Here is a 14,973-nt window from a genome sequence, read left to right as displayed (position 1 = left end):
TGTGGTGCATCTAACTTGACGTTTGGTTAACCATAGAAGGTTTTCGTTGCTTTCCTCTCCATGTAACGAAAATGTGTGTTAAAAATCTTCTACAAAGGCTAGTTTGTCCCAATGCTTGATCCAGGAGTTCCCTTATCTTCTGGGTTGAGTTCAAAATTACAAGGTTACGGGATCGAACATCGATAGTCGCAAACTCAGAATTGGGTTGGCTGTTCTATGCCGGCTATTAAAAAGAAAAAAAAATATATGACTTTCAATTGTTGTATTATTATCATGATATTTTTTTTGTTGCATTATTATCATACATTTTATAATAATTAAAAAAACAAAACATTTATAGCAAACATATTTACGAAATTTCCAGCCGCTCTTTTCAGAAATTTAAAACAACTCTTTTAAACAATATCAAATACATTAAACGGATTATTCCTCCATCAAATAAACCATAAATACGAGAATTTAATTAACTGACCCCCTCTTTCTTTCGAGTTAACGCTCTCTTTTTGAAAGAGTTCGCATATTCGAATGTAAGAAGAAAAGAATCCCTTTTTATCTCCTGATTCTCTAGCGAACTATCAAACAAAGACATTTTTGTCCCCACTCTCCTACCCTCATTGGAAAAAAAAGGGGGGTCTTCATTATCACATAAATAACCCGTTATTCCTAACCCGCCTACCGGCACCTAAGGTTCTCCCTCCTGATCCCGAGGATGTGGAAGAGCAAGACCAAGGGAGAAAGGGAAATAGAAAGAAGAAATAGGGAAAAAAATCTACTTAGGAAACGAGACGTGATGCAAGTAAGTTGAATGAAGGGCGCCATGTTTGGTCATTATATTTGAGGCTTTAAGTTTGTAAAACAAACTATGTTATTTCTGATGAAAACATACTCATGTTTCAGAATCTCAAACATTAACCATAGAGCCGTGGTTCTTCGTGGGATAGAGGGATAGTTTTTCAGTTAGGTGACCTAGGTTCGAATCCCAGCGTTGGCTAGTAGATACGAATTCTGATTATGGCTCGTACCAACCCCAGTGCTGGCGTAAAATATGACTGACTCTGGTTGACTGATCATGGATTAGAATTCTCTTGTCGGAATAACCTTGAGTTGTTTTCTCGATTTTTCTCTCCATGTAACGCAAACATGGGTAAGTTCTATCAAAAATCTTCAACGAAGGCTAGTTTGTCCCTATGCTTGATACAAGAGTTTCCTTGTCTTCAGGTTCGGGTTCAAAATTACGAGGCTATGTGGTTGATAGCCGTAAACTCAGATTTGAATCAGCTGTTCAATACCGGTTGAAAAATAAAATAAAATATTAACCGTAATATGGGATGTTTCGTAACTTCGGAAATTCCTATATTTGAGTTCGATATAGTTTGTTATGTTGAGTTTTTTTTAAATTGCACACGATAGTAATTTTTAATCTACAGTTTTTATCAGTTTTTAACAATGAAAGTTTTTTTTTTATTAAATACAAAGTGCCATAATTATTATTAGTCATATTTAATCTCTTAAGAGTTTCTCTTCGGCTGTTTGATATTATCTCTGGCTGCATTATATATTTTTATCCTTTTCAAAATATAGACATTGGATGGCTGAAAGATAACACTTAAGCGAGAGGAATATCCTAATATCGCTATTAAGGAAGGTGGGTGTAAAACTATCTGAACTTGTGCACAGATTTAAAGCCTGCAAATTAAGTCAAATAATTTAAAGGTGTGTTTAATAATTATATTTCAATTCTTCTTTTGTCAATGAGAAAGCCTACAGGTATTGCTACCATCTTCCTCGGTGATGTAATCCTTCATTAAATCTTGCTGATTGTCAAACATACCTTCCTTAATGGTGATTCGTTAGATTTCGATGAAAAATATTTTTCTTCTCCCTTAAATATTTATTAATGATCACTATATCTATATTTCTTTACATTTATTTTTAGATAATTATTTTAAAATATATGCTTTTAAGAGCGGTAATTATGAAACACCTTATATGTTACTGTTAATTGAGTTTAGGCTTCAAAGAAACAATAAACAAGTAAGTTTGACTACGTTGAATAATATTATTTATCATAAAATTTACATATTTTATATTGATGATATATAATAATTACAGATTGATGACACGTTATAATTATGTCGATAAAAATATTTTGAAAAATCTGCAAGAAATTTCCCAAAAATGTAATTCTTTTTTAGGTAATTTTTAGTTTTCTTAAAGAAACTAAAACGCTAGAAGACAAATATTGTTTGTCATATAATATAGAAAGTCATAAAAAATTTTTTCTCACTCTTTTAAATACAGTTTGGTTGAAATTATTAAGATGAAAACTGAAAGCTTATCAAAATATGTATGTTGAAAAATGATTTAAATTTACTAGATGGTAGATTTACTATTGAATTGAAAGTGAAATTGTTTCAAATGATTCGGGAAAGTATTTATCTTTTTACGATGTAAAATATAAAGTCGATATTGATAAATAAGTCAAGAACAGTAATTTTTTTTTGTCTGCAGCCTCTAAACCAAATAATATCTAAAATTCAGCATAATATGAAACTTAGGAATTATCACATTAAATTTTATGAAAATGTAATCAATTTTCTTAACAGACAGAAATTTTTGCAGAAATATTAAACTTTTAAATGGTTTCTAACCTAATAAAAGATTCAATGCTCTTATTTCTATTTTAATCTTTAATTAAAAGCTGCATAAACAACTTTATAACATAATTTAATGACTGAAAATAAAGATTTGAAAGAATGAATAAAAAAATAGAATTTATTTTTATTATTTAAATAAAAAATTAGTAATAGTTTTAATTCCTCCTGATTAATCAAATTTATAAGTACTTTATTAACTTAATTATGTGAATAACAATCCATAGTTTATTTACTTTTTCTAAATGCAATCCCTATAGTGTAAAATTATGTAAATTAATTTAACAAATTAATCTTGCTTATTAATATAACATTTAATTAGAAAAGATTATTTGAGTAGCTAAATTGTAAATTAATGCTCAAATTAGTTAAAAAGTTTTGTTTGGTGTATTGTGTAATAAAGCAAATTATTGCGGTTGTTGATTATTAGCCCCATTTTGATTACAAACAATTTAATTTTTACAAACAATTAAGCAAACTATTACAAAAAATTTAATTTTCGATTACAAACAATTTAATTTAATTATTTTGAAAAAGAAATGTATCTAAACTTCTTATTGGTCAATTAACGAAAAATTAATTTTCGTTGAACGTTGTTTATGAAGCATTTGAAAATAGTAATTAATATTATCTTTTAAGTTAAATTGACAGCTCTGTTTCATTTATCTGTTTCGTATCTGCCTAATAATCTTCCTCGATAATCTCTATTTCATTTTCTTTTTCAATCATTGTAACTCTTTATTGTAGACCTTGAACAAATTTTAAAGTAATGCTAGTTGCTTTTCCACTCAGTATAATGCTTTCCCTTTATGTTATTTATTTTTAAAAATAAAAATATGCTTAGCTTTGCAGACTGGTTAATGAAAGTGGTGTTTTATATATTTGTTTTTTTAAATACCTTTTAGGTTGGGGCCTTAAAAAATACCAAACTATAATTGACGTTTATGATTAATAATAGTAATATATATTGTGGTAATAGGATCTAATATAGTGATATAGGTACCTAGAGTCGTGGTGGCTCAGGGAATGGAGCGTTCACATCCCAATGAGGTGACCCTGGATAGAATCCCATGGAAAGCTGGTTGGTACGAATTCTGCACCCAGCTCGCACCTATCTCAATACTGAAGTAAAATATCCTCAGTGGTAGATGGATCATGGATTTGAATCTATTTTGTGTCATGTTAACCGGGGGAGGGTTTCATGGTTTTCCTTCAATGTTATGTAAATGAGGGTTAGTTCCATCTAAAGTTACTGCACAAACTCTAGTTTGTCCCAATGATTGATCTAGGAGTTTCCTTGTCTTCTGGGTTGGGGTCAATATTACATGGCTACGGAGTTGAGCATTTAAAGTCGTAAACTCAGGATTGGATCGACCGTTCAATATCATTTATAAATTCAAATATAGGTACATAATATATATACGAAGGTAATAAGAATTTACGACCCCTGAAGCGGAAAAGTAACCATTTCGTTCGTTCCTCCTTTCAAACATAAAGTAATACAAAATCTTTGAATGCTTATACATCTTCGTATGCAGTTACTTTTTACATTTTTTGAACTTAAAAGAGTATACCAGGAAAACTAAAAGAACAACTTAATGAAATTCATTTTTAATATTCTACTTTGTTACCAAGAAATCGAAAATTTTGATTTCAATTTTAATACATATTTTTTAAAAATGAAAAAAAATTTAAATTTTTAATTTCTCTATCATTTAAAAACTGAATTTTTAAATACTAATAGCGAAAAATGCTGAAAACAAGTTGTAGATAATTTTAATAAAAATCAATAAAAACCAGTATTATCAAGGCGGAATGTTTTCAGTTAACTCAAATACAATTTTCTTATAATAGAATTTTATTTTTATATTTTTTATATTATACTCATACAAAAGTTTTATGTTAGATTTTTAAAAAAAATGCCTCTTAGAAGATAGGAAAAAATTTTGTTAGCTTATTGATAAAAGGTACAACAATAGTAAAAATAATAAAAAAATGCATTAATTTTCAATTAATGTTTAAAAAATGCGTCCCGAACCCTTGAAAAATTCAGAACTGTGTGTTCAAAACATTTACGAATGCATGCCATTTATACTTCAAAATGTCGCTTAACATGTTCTTCTGTTCAGGTATGAGTGTTATGGGTATTTTAATAAAGTGTCTCTGACTATATTAAGTTCTACATTTATAATAATTACAAAAATGGGTATTCGAAAAGAATGTTTGTTAATTTTTAAAATTAGATATTGAAATCTTAAAGTATTTCGTAAACATTGGCTTAAAAAAAAATTCTTATTTGAAAAAGAGAAATACTTCATAAACAAAAAATGGCGCCTTACTCTTGGATTGACTTTCACATGCAAATGGAAAACATGGAACCAAAATTCTGCTTTTTCAGTATGAGGGGGGTGGGGCAAATGCTGCATAATGGCTGCCATGATTTATCACATGATCAGGGAGTCCATCTATTTCCAGGGACCATGAATGGCTCTTGCCTGCTTTAGCATGTAAATGCCCGCTTAGTCCGCTATTCAAGTTGTTTCCTCCCCTCTCCCAAAAATAGGATTGGGATTTTTTTCTCCAGTTCTTGCTTTTTCTTTCCTTACACATACGGCCAGCCAAGTCAAATACTACCCTCCTAAAAAAGTTCAATATATATATTTTTCAGATAAATTTTTTTCTTCTTCTCATTGCTCGTTTGATTTTGTCTACCCCCTTTGTCTCCTGGGAGAGGGGTAAACAGGAAGGGGGCATTCAGATTCCTTATTTTTTTTTACCCTACGCTTTAAGTTATGGAAGGGAAAACCACCAACACTATTTTCATAGCGAGATGGAAAAAGGAATATTTTGAAAGTTTTCACTGGGAGCGAAAGGAAAATAAAAATAACCTGGTTCATGTTCTATTTTTTATGATTTAAGATAAACCAAATGATTAGATCAATTTGTAAATTTTTGAAAGCGATATTGTATTTATAATTACAAATTAGTTAGGGAAAAAAAGTTGTATGCTTAAAATTTTTTTAGATTACTTACAAGTTAGGTGAAAGCTATATATACAAATAATAAAATTAAGAAGTTATGTGTGAACACCAACGATCCTTATTTTCGGTAATGGGCATCATAGGAATTGGTGCAGTTTTAATAGTGCAGTTACAATAGATACAATGTATTTTTGAGTAACTTTGGTGCCGATTACAGTTGCATTAATACTGTACATTTTCATGATATATTTCTTACGGCACCTCAAATATAAAAGTACAGAAGTAAGTAGCTTGACTATGGTAAATTTGAAATATGAGTTGCCCTGAGCAACAAAATTATGCCAGATGATACTGAATGCAATCTGTCGTTTGTCCTTATTTTTATGGGATGAACTACTAGAATACCCTTAATCTAATAACATAAAGCCACCAAGAAGGGCAACAAATCATAATAAGTAAATAAAAAACATTGGAATCATTTTATTTTTATTATTTGTGTTGGTATTCGTCGATTTTGTAGTGTTGTACAGTACTGATTAATTGACGCTTTTTTTTAACCCTTACTATGAAAAGGTATTCAGCTAGTAGTTATATATAACTATTACATATAAATTGGGCAAAAAATAGAATTTGTATGCTTTATATTTCTTAGTCTTATGCTGATAAATCAACTGATAAATCAACTAATAAATCAAATATTCAAGTTTGTAAAGAGTATTATTTATAATTACATACAAGTTGGAACTTAACTCAGTTTATATTATGAACTAATTAATGTTTACCTTCTAATGCTTTATGATAAAATTAATCTTTATACTTTACGATAAAATTATTTTTAACTTCTAAATGATCAAATAACAAAAATCGAATTTGTAAAAGAAGCATATGTAAAATTTCGCATCATATTTATATAATTGTATTGTATTTATAAAATTTTGTATATATTCATTGTATTGTATCAAATTTTGTCTTTGTCCTTTGGTGGTTTTTAGTATCTATTGGAATGAAACAAATATTTAAAAAAAAAAACAAACTCTTATTAAATTAATTACACGCACTAAAAATATAAAAATAACACTTTTTCAAAATTACGGGTATAGGAATAAGCTGTGTGGTGTGATCCTCTTAAAAATCTGTCATCTTAAGATGTCACCAACTTAAAATTTTAAATAAGATACATTTTAAATCAAGACGAGATCTTTCGATTTTAATCCATCAGCTATTCCCTTCTGGAATAAAGAAACTTCGAATGTGGGAGTGAAAGTCAACACCCCCTTTATTCAATAAAGCTTAAAGATGTTCCCAGACTCAAACTTTACATCTACCAGCAAGCACCAAAGCAGAATATAAAGCAACCAAATCCACTCAGTTATTCTGTATTCTGCTCCATTCGACAGAGAATATATCCAACCATTCCAAAAGCACTCTTTCATGAATTTCTCATACCGCGTTCCTCTAGACAAGTTCCAAATGGAAGTTCCAGAAATCGAACTTTCTTTCAGACAACAGACCGAGCATAACCTCGCCTGTCCATCTAACCACCAATTACTTTTCTGGAGCATCAAAGGCAACAGTGAGCTCGCAGACTAATTATTTACCCTGGCATCAGCTCCATGATCAGCCAACCCCCCCTAACCCCTTTTGGGAATTCGAACTAGACGAGAGAGAGAGCATCATACATATTCATTCGGTGAAGGGGTCTTGAAGGTGTCTGCAACCGAGCGGACATTCGATGTACCTTCACCGAGTGGACATACGAGAAAGGAGTGATGATGTAGTACGGGGAGGAATAATGTATCAAGGGCAGAGAATGCAAAGTGATGTTAATGAATGATATTGATTAAATATTGAGAGCTCGACCCCTTTAATAGCGGCGTTTTAGATGGCAGAGATCCTGACGCGAATTTCTGGCATCAGCTTGCCTTTATTACACTTTAATTGAGATACATTTGGGAATTTTGGTGAAATTCATGCCTTTTCAATTAGATAGGGCAGTGAAAGGAGCAGATTCTATGACAATGCGAAAACTGATGATTTTGCAAAATGATAGGATTGATTAGCGCGGGCTATGACACTTAAAGTAGTAAGTTAACATGGATGGTTATATTGATGGACAAGGTGCAAAATGTGTGATTTATTTATGATTGCTTTTTTTTTTGTACATCTTGCATTTGTATTCCAAATCATTTACTTTTTCAATATGAAATTAATTGCAAAGTAATTTTTTAATTATACTATTTTGAAATATTACATAAATACTGAATACACTGCTAAAAATTGTGAGTTTTTGCAAGAGGGATTTAAAAATCAGTTTTAGCATGTCTGTATTACTCTGTAATTGAGACATATCTGAAAACTTTTGGTAAAATTCATGCCTTTTCAATAAGTTAGGCAGTGAAAGAGGCAGATTCTATGATAATGCGCAAACTGGTGATTATGCAAAGAGATGGAATTGATTATTGTCGCTATGACTCTTAAAGTAGTAAGTTAACATGGATGAATATATTGATAGATAAAGTGCAAAATGAGTGATTGATTTATGATTATTTTTTATAAAACTTGTATTTCGGTTCAAGCTAATTTACTTTTCATTATAAAATAAATTGCACCGTCAATATTTTTTTAATTATAATTTTTTGAAATAATACATACAAACTGAAAATACTGCCAAAAATTGAGGGTTTTTGCGATATACATTTAGAAATATGTATACTTATAGAATGCATACATGTGGATGGCAAGTTCGATTACATTTTAATTGTATGTTTGGTTTAAAAAGTTCTCGAAATAGATTACGCAAAAAGTAAAATTAACATTAAGTGGTCAGAACTTAAGTGTAGCGCTCTCCTGACCAAACTATTTGGACCATATTTCTTGGATTGCGGCTATCTCCTATATTTTTGGGGTCAAAAATCCAAATTCGTTGAAAAAAAGGTATGTTTATTCAGAAAAAGGGTGTCTTTGTGTCTGATTTCGTATCTTAAAGTGTCGTCTGTGCTTATTAATTAGCATATTTAAGGTTACCTCCTTGAGTCGTAAAGAATGAGGCCTAAACGGGAAGATCCGATCATTAAATTAAAAGTTATTCAGGGGGTCTGTTTTTTGACTTACTGTACGTTAGAATATGTCATCTCGTTAATAAAATGTTTAAGATAAAAAGTTTCAATATTGTATGAACATAATAACTTATTGATATAATAAAGTATAATAATAGCAACTATAACGTTTTTTATAACCCTCAAATAAATCCTTACATTATATAAAATGTATAAATTTGTAGTTTATTGGTATGAAATAAATCTAAACATGAAACCTTTACTATAAAGTAATTTATTTTCCCATCTCTAGAATTTCACAATCAGAAAATGGCTCATTTTTGACATTTACCATTAAGGTTTTCACTTTTTTTCTCATTCGTTCGGTACAATGTCAAAGTCGCCACGTCTCTCTCGCCAAATGATTCTAAAACCATCAATTTCATTTTCTTGGCGCCCTCTCTTGTAGAATCATTCTACCTTCATCAATAGAAAACCAAACCTTTCGGTTCCTTTTCCATCATGTTGAAAGTGAAAAAAAAAGAAGCCGAATCCACTGGGAAGAAACACTTTTTCTTCTTCGCTTCAAAGTGAAGACATTATTTATTTGAAAGATATCAACAGCTTCATTTTTCATTGGTACTCTTTCTGTATGTACTTTATTTTTTTTTTCAATTCCCAATCCAGTGAGAAATGAAAGTTTTTTTTACCCCCATACTTCAATCACACTCCAGTATTGCGAAGAAGAAAAATACTAGTACATCGAAATCTATTGAAAAATTCCTCTACAGCGCTTTGTCAATTCTGAGACGTGTCAGATGAGAAGCTTTGCTGGAGTCTTTTCTTTTCTAATTTTGAAGAGTGGAAAAGGATAAGGTTGCTTTCGAAGTGTTTTATTGATTCCACAATCAACGATCCTCAAAAAAGTTGTTTATGTCAATGCTAGTAAAGAATTAAAAAAAAACTTTTAAAAGAAGAAAATATCAAAGTTTCTCACGTAATAATCTAAAAAAGACAGTAGAAGGAATAGCAGAATGTATGACTGAAAAAAAAATCCTACAAATAAAAAAATTGGAAAAGTATCATTGTTTGAAGGATCTAAAATAGGAAAAATAGATTAATGTAGTGAAAAACGAAATGGTTCAAACAAAATAGTAAAGTCTCTCACGCATTGACCAAAAATAAAGACAGTGGAAGGAATAACAGAATGTATGAATGAAAAACAAATCCTAAAAAAGAAGGGAAGAAACTGGAAAAGTATCATTGTTTGAAGGGTGCAAAATAGGAAAAATAGATAAATATAGTGAAAAACAAAATGGTTCAAGCAAAATAGTAAAGTTTCTCACGTATTGACCAAAAAAAAAACAGTGGAAGAAATAACAAAATGTATAAATGAAAAACAAATCCTAAAAAAGAAGGGAAGAAACTGGAAAAATATCATTGTTTGAAGGGTCTAAAATTGGAAAAATAGATAAATATAGTGAAAAACAAAATGGTTCAAACAAGATAGTAAATTCCTTCACTTATTGATCAAAAAAAGACAGTGGAAGGAATAACAGAAAGTATGAATGAAAAACAAATCCAAAAATGAATGGAAAAAATTGGAAAAATATCATTGTTTGAAGGGTTTAAAATAGATAAAATATATAAATATAGTGAAAAGCAAAATGGTTGAAACAAAATAGCAAAGTCTCCTACGTATTGACCTAAAAAAGATGGGAGAAGGAATAACAGAATGTATGAATGAAAAACAAATCTTAAAAATGAAGGAAAAAAATTGAAAAAGTATCATTGTTTGAAGGGTCTAAAATAGGAAAAATTGATAAATATAGTGAAAAACAAAATGGTTCAAACAAAATAGTAAAGTCTCTCACGTAATGATCTACAAAAGACGGTGGAAGGAATAACAGAATGTATGAATGAAAAACAAATCTTAAAAATGAAGGAAAAAAATTGAAAAAGTATCATTGTTTTAAGGGTCTAAAATAGGAAAAATAGATAAATATAGTGAGAAACAAAATGGTTCAAACTTGTATAAAAGTACAAGGTTAAAATTCCTAGACAAAAAAATTTGCTCATTATAATGCGATTAAGCAATTAAAATTTTTTTTGAAGTTAAAAAAAAAGACTAGTTAAGTTTATTTTGTTATTACCTAAAGAAGGAAGTATTACAGATTGTTAGAAGAAATATTGTATGAATGAAAAATTCTTGCTGGAATGAAGGAAAAGATGAAGTGAAGATTTAGGGAAAGTGTTATGGTATAAAGGACATAAGAGAAAAAAATAACATACATAAATGAATAACGGTTTATGATTCTAGAAGGATATAATAAATGAAGGAATAGATGAAGAATAGAATGAAAGAATATTAAATAATTCCTTCATGAGTTCTAAAAATGTTTGAGTAGAAGCTTTGCTGGAGTCTTTTCTAATTTAAGAGAGTGGAAAAGGATAAAGTTGCGTTCAAAGTGTTTTATTGATTTCGCAATGAGCAATCCGCAAAATTGTTGCTTAGTCACTGTTAGTAAGCAATTAAAATTTTTTTTAAAAGAAAATTTTTTTTTAAAGCCTCTCATGCAATGATCTAAAAAAACAGCGGAAGGAATAACAAAATGTATGAATGAAAAACCAATGCTAAACCGAAGTAAAAGAAAAAGTAAAAATTGGGAAAGTATTATTGTTTGAGGGATCTGAAAAATGAAAAAAAATAGATAAATGAATAACACTATGTTTTAAATATGTATTGAAAGAAGAGTAAAATGAATGAAAGAGACAGGAAAAAGAATAACAGAATGTATGGAAAAGAAACAATGACAAAATGAAGGAAAGGAAAAAGTAAAGATTTCGAAAAGTATCATTGTTTGAATGATTTTGAAAAGAAAATATATCAATGAATAACTAAAACAATTTTTAAAATATGTATTTCAAGAAGGGTAAAATGAATGAAAGAAAAGTAGAAGGATGAAAGAAAAGAATATTAAAGAATGTCTAAAAAAAGTTAGTAATGTCTATGCTAACAAGCAATAGAAAAACTTTTTATAAAAGTAAAAAAAAGTAGTTAAGTGTATATAGTAATGTTTACATAGTACTTTTCACACAATAATTATCCAAAGAGAGAACTAAAGAATGTTCAAAGGAATAGCAGAATATGTGAATGAAAAATTTATGCCCCAATGAAGAAGAAAAAGTAAAGAATTGGGAAAATGGCATTGTTTGAAGGATCAAAATGAGGAAAAAATAGATGAATGAATAACACAGTGATTGAAATATGTATTACAAGAAGAATAAAATGAATGAAAATAAAGTTAAGGGACAGAAGGAAAAAATAATAAGGAATTTTTCTACAAATAGTTATTCATACCAATGCTAGCTAGCAATAAAAATACTTATTACAAAACCTGACAAAAATTAGTAATAATTTAATCTTTCAAGACGAATATGTCATTTCCAATAAAAAGACTAAAAGGCTAATAACTAATATAACATATAATTAACTATGAACTATGTGGGCAGTAGGTGGGATTGGGACATATGTGTCTCACCGAGATTTTCCGACGGTACGCATGCGTTCCAGTGGTGTTTCCTTCTGCGGGACATATAAGTCCCGGTGGGGCTGAAATGGTAAAATTCGAAAAAAATGAGTAAGCTAACGTTGAAAACTTTTCCTCATGAATTTTCAAAACTATGATTGTGACTGTCATGTAATGCCAGATGAAGTTGCAAAGCGATGAGTTACAACCAGATATGGGATTTATGTTCACAAAGTGGTAGAAAGAAATAATTGGAAACTATGAAATAAAAGCACCATATATCATTCTCTTCTGAAGTAAAAGACAAAGGCAGTAAATGCTGAGATAGAAAAGTTTCAAGATATCAGCGAGGATGATAAAGTGTCAATTCGTGGTGATCATTACCCAGTTCGGGAGATAAATAATTCTGTCATTGATGGAACGTTCAGAACTAATGGTGCTAAGCGGATCCACCCCTTTCATCTCTTAATATCTTACCCCCTTCTGTACTCATTCCCCTTCTAGAAGATCTTCTAACACCTCACTTTACTTCATCAAAGTTCCCGTTGAAGAGGATGAAGATTATCAAAGTTGGTTTCCCCAAAAGCGTAAAAATAGGTCCTATCCATATAATGTTTTTTTTTCTCTTTTTCTTTTCTTTCTAAAACCCTTGAAGTGCTTTAGAAGAAGTTAAGATGATGGTAGAAAGGACTGTAGGAACAGAATTAGTTGAATTTAAATTTTCCTATTTGAAGATTTACATGAAATAGTTTATCTTAAAATCATCAAAATTTATAAAATTTTCACGCCCTATTATAGGATTTAGGTATATATACATATAATAACAGGGCTACATCCCTGTTATCATTGTTGTATTCAGTTTCAATAATGCAGTCAAAAGTCATAATACGTTATAAAAAGATTTATTTAAAGGTAGCTGGTGGTTATAACAGTTCACATCCCCACTCCACAAGGGAGGGGGTGTGGACGAAGCTCTGGATGGTTCCGGCAGATGTTTTATGAAACACGTTAATCAGCAAGAGACAGGCGAAAACCTTCGGTCCCGCATTAAATACTACAGAGATTGGTGTAATTAGGTTCCAGTCGTACATACCTTTGTAACTCTACGCATTATAGAAAATAATTTAATGCTTCCTAATATGGAAGTGAAAGAGGAACAAGATTCTAAAAATAACTCCTCCTTTGAAATATAAATCTAATTATGATTCAATGGTATGTTTTCAGCCTTGAAGTCCCAAAATAGAATTTCTACACCTATTCTGTACCAAAGACATTTTATGAAAACGAAAGAGTTTTAATGGTTTTATTAATGCAAAAGTATTTATAATTTTATTTTATATATATACATATATATATATATATATATATATATATATATATATATATATATATATATATATATATATATATCTCAAAAACCTAGTTACATCAAAAAAATATTTTTTCCCCTTGGCATTATATGTCGAGAGGTTTATTTTGAATTCTTATAGTCGAAGGCTCCTTTTCTTAAAACGTTGTAATGTCGAATTTGTTTCAAAATAGAAAATGAATTTTTTCTTAAAAATCATAAAGTAAGTTTATTGTAAACCAATTATTTTCCATTTAAGACATAATCATTTTTGTCTTACTTTTAAAAATCAAATGTGTTTAGAGTTGTTGTGATTAGATTTATAGTCATCTATCATTACATAGATATTTATAAGTAGTTAATCTTAAATTTCACGACTCTACTCTCATGACTCCTTCTTATGCAAGTTCTTGTTAAAGAGGTTGGAGATCATCAAAAATGGGTAACCGTAATTATCAAAACCGTAGATTATCAAAACCGTAAAAATAAGTCAATTCCTTCTTTTTTTTTTCTAAATTGCTTGACGTGTTTTAGAAAAAGATACCAATGCTTAGATAGCAATATTATCCAAATTTCTATCTAGGCGAGGTGTGTATTTTTTCAATGTCTTTTCTTACTCGGAATCGAACAGAATGAAAACCAAATCGATAGAATTAATAGTACCGAAGTTGTAAGGGTTTTATAAATAAAGAGTTTCAGCTAAAATGTTTAATTTTCATACGTAAATTTTTCATTAATTTTAAAATATAATTACTATCGACTTAATTTCGATTTATAGTACATAGGAAACTATGCCTCATTTCAACAGATAGAAATTCCAGACGTGTAAATAAGTGTTAGTCACAAATAGTTCCTTGCCCACATTAAACTATTAACTCTATAACTTATAAAAAACTTTTAGTTTTATCTACTTGATTTTAATCTAATTCTATTCATCGAAAAAAATATATGTTGGAAATAATACTAAACTTGTTCCGATAGCAATGTTAGACACGTAAATAGGTATAAGTACATGACTATTATTCTTATGCATAAAACTATTAGTTCTATTGTCTTTGTTTTGATTTTATTTGATAAAGTACAAAACTGTACCTTGTATACATGAAACCTAAATAACTTCTAATCTATTAGTCTAATCAATTACGGATTTCGAATCGCGTAAAAACATTGGAATCAATACCTCATTTGTCTAGATAGCAACATTCCATCACATATAGTCTGTAGCCTATTTATTGCTTTAATCTTTCTAGTGTAACCCATAGAGATTGAATAATAAATCCCTAAATATCTTAAAATTATAATCATATTATGCGATGGATAGAGATTTTACACTTTTAACGCAATCATTGCACATTTACCATACCACCCCCTATTACAAGTTAGTTTACAATTTATCCTTTTACGTTATTTAAAATAAACAATTTA

At 29.5% G+C, this 14,973-nt stretch overlaps 1 long non-coding RNA gene across 1 annotated transcript in view; it reads left to right on the top strand.

Moving 5' to 3' along the window:
* LOC139425983 (uncharacterized) overlaps nt 1-14,973 on the top strand; it is a 114,564-nt gene that overhangs the window by 42,692 nt on the left and 56,899 nt on the right. The gene's annotated exons all lie outside the window — the stretch shown is intronic.

The sequence above is a fragment of the Parasteatoda tepidariorum genome, chromosome 7, assembly GCF_982258835.1.
Source record: "Parasteatoda tepidariorum strain Cologne lab strain chromosome 7, Ptep-v5.0, whole genome shotgun sequence".
NCBI lineage: Eukaryota > Metazoa > Arthropoda > Arachnida > Araneae > Theridiidae > Parasteatoda > Parasteatoda tepidariorum.
Note: the sequence above shows the minus strand (reverse complement) of the source record. Positions and strands in the feature narration are given on the sequence as shown.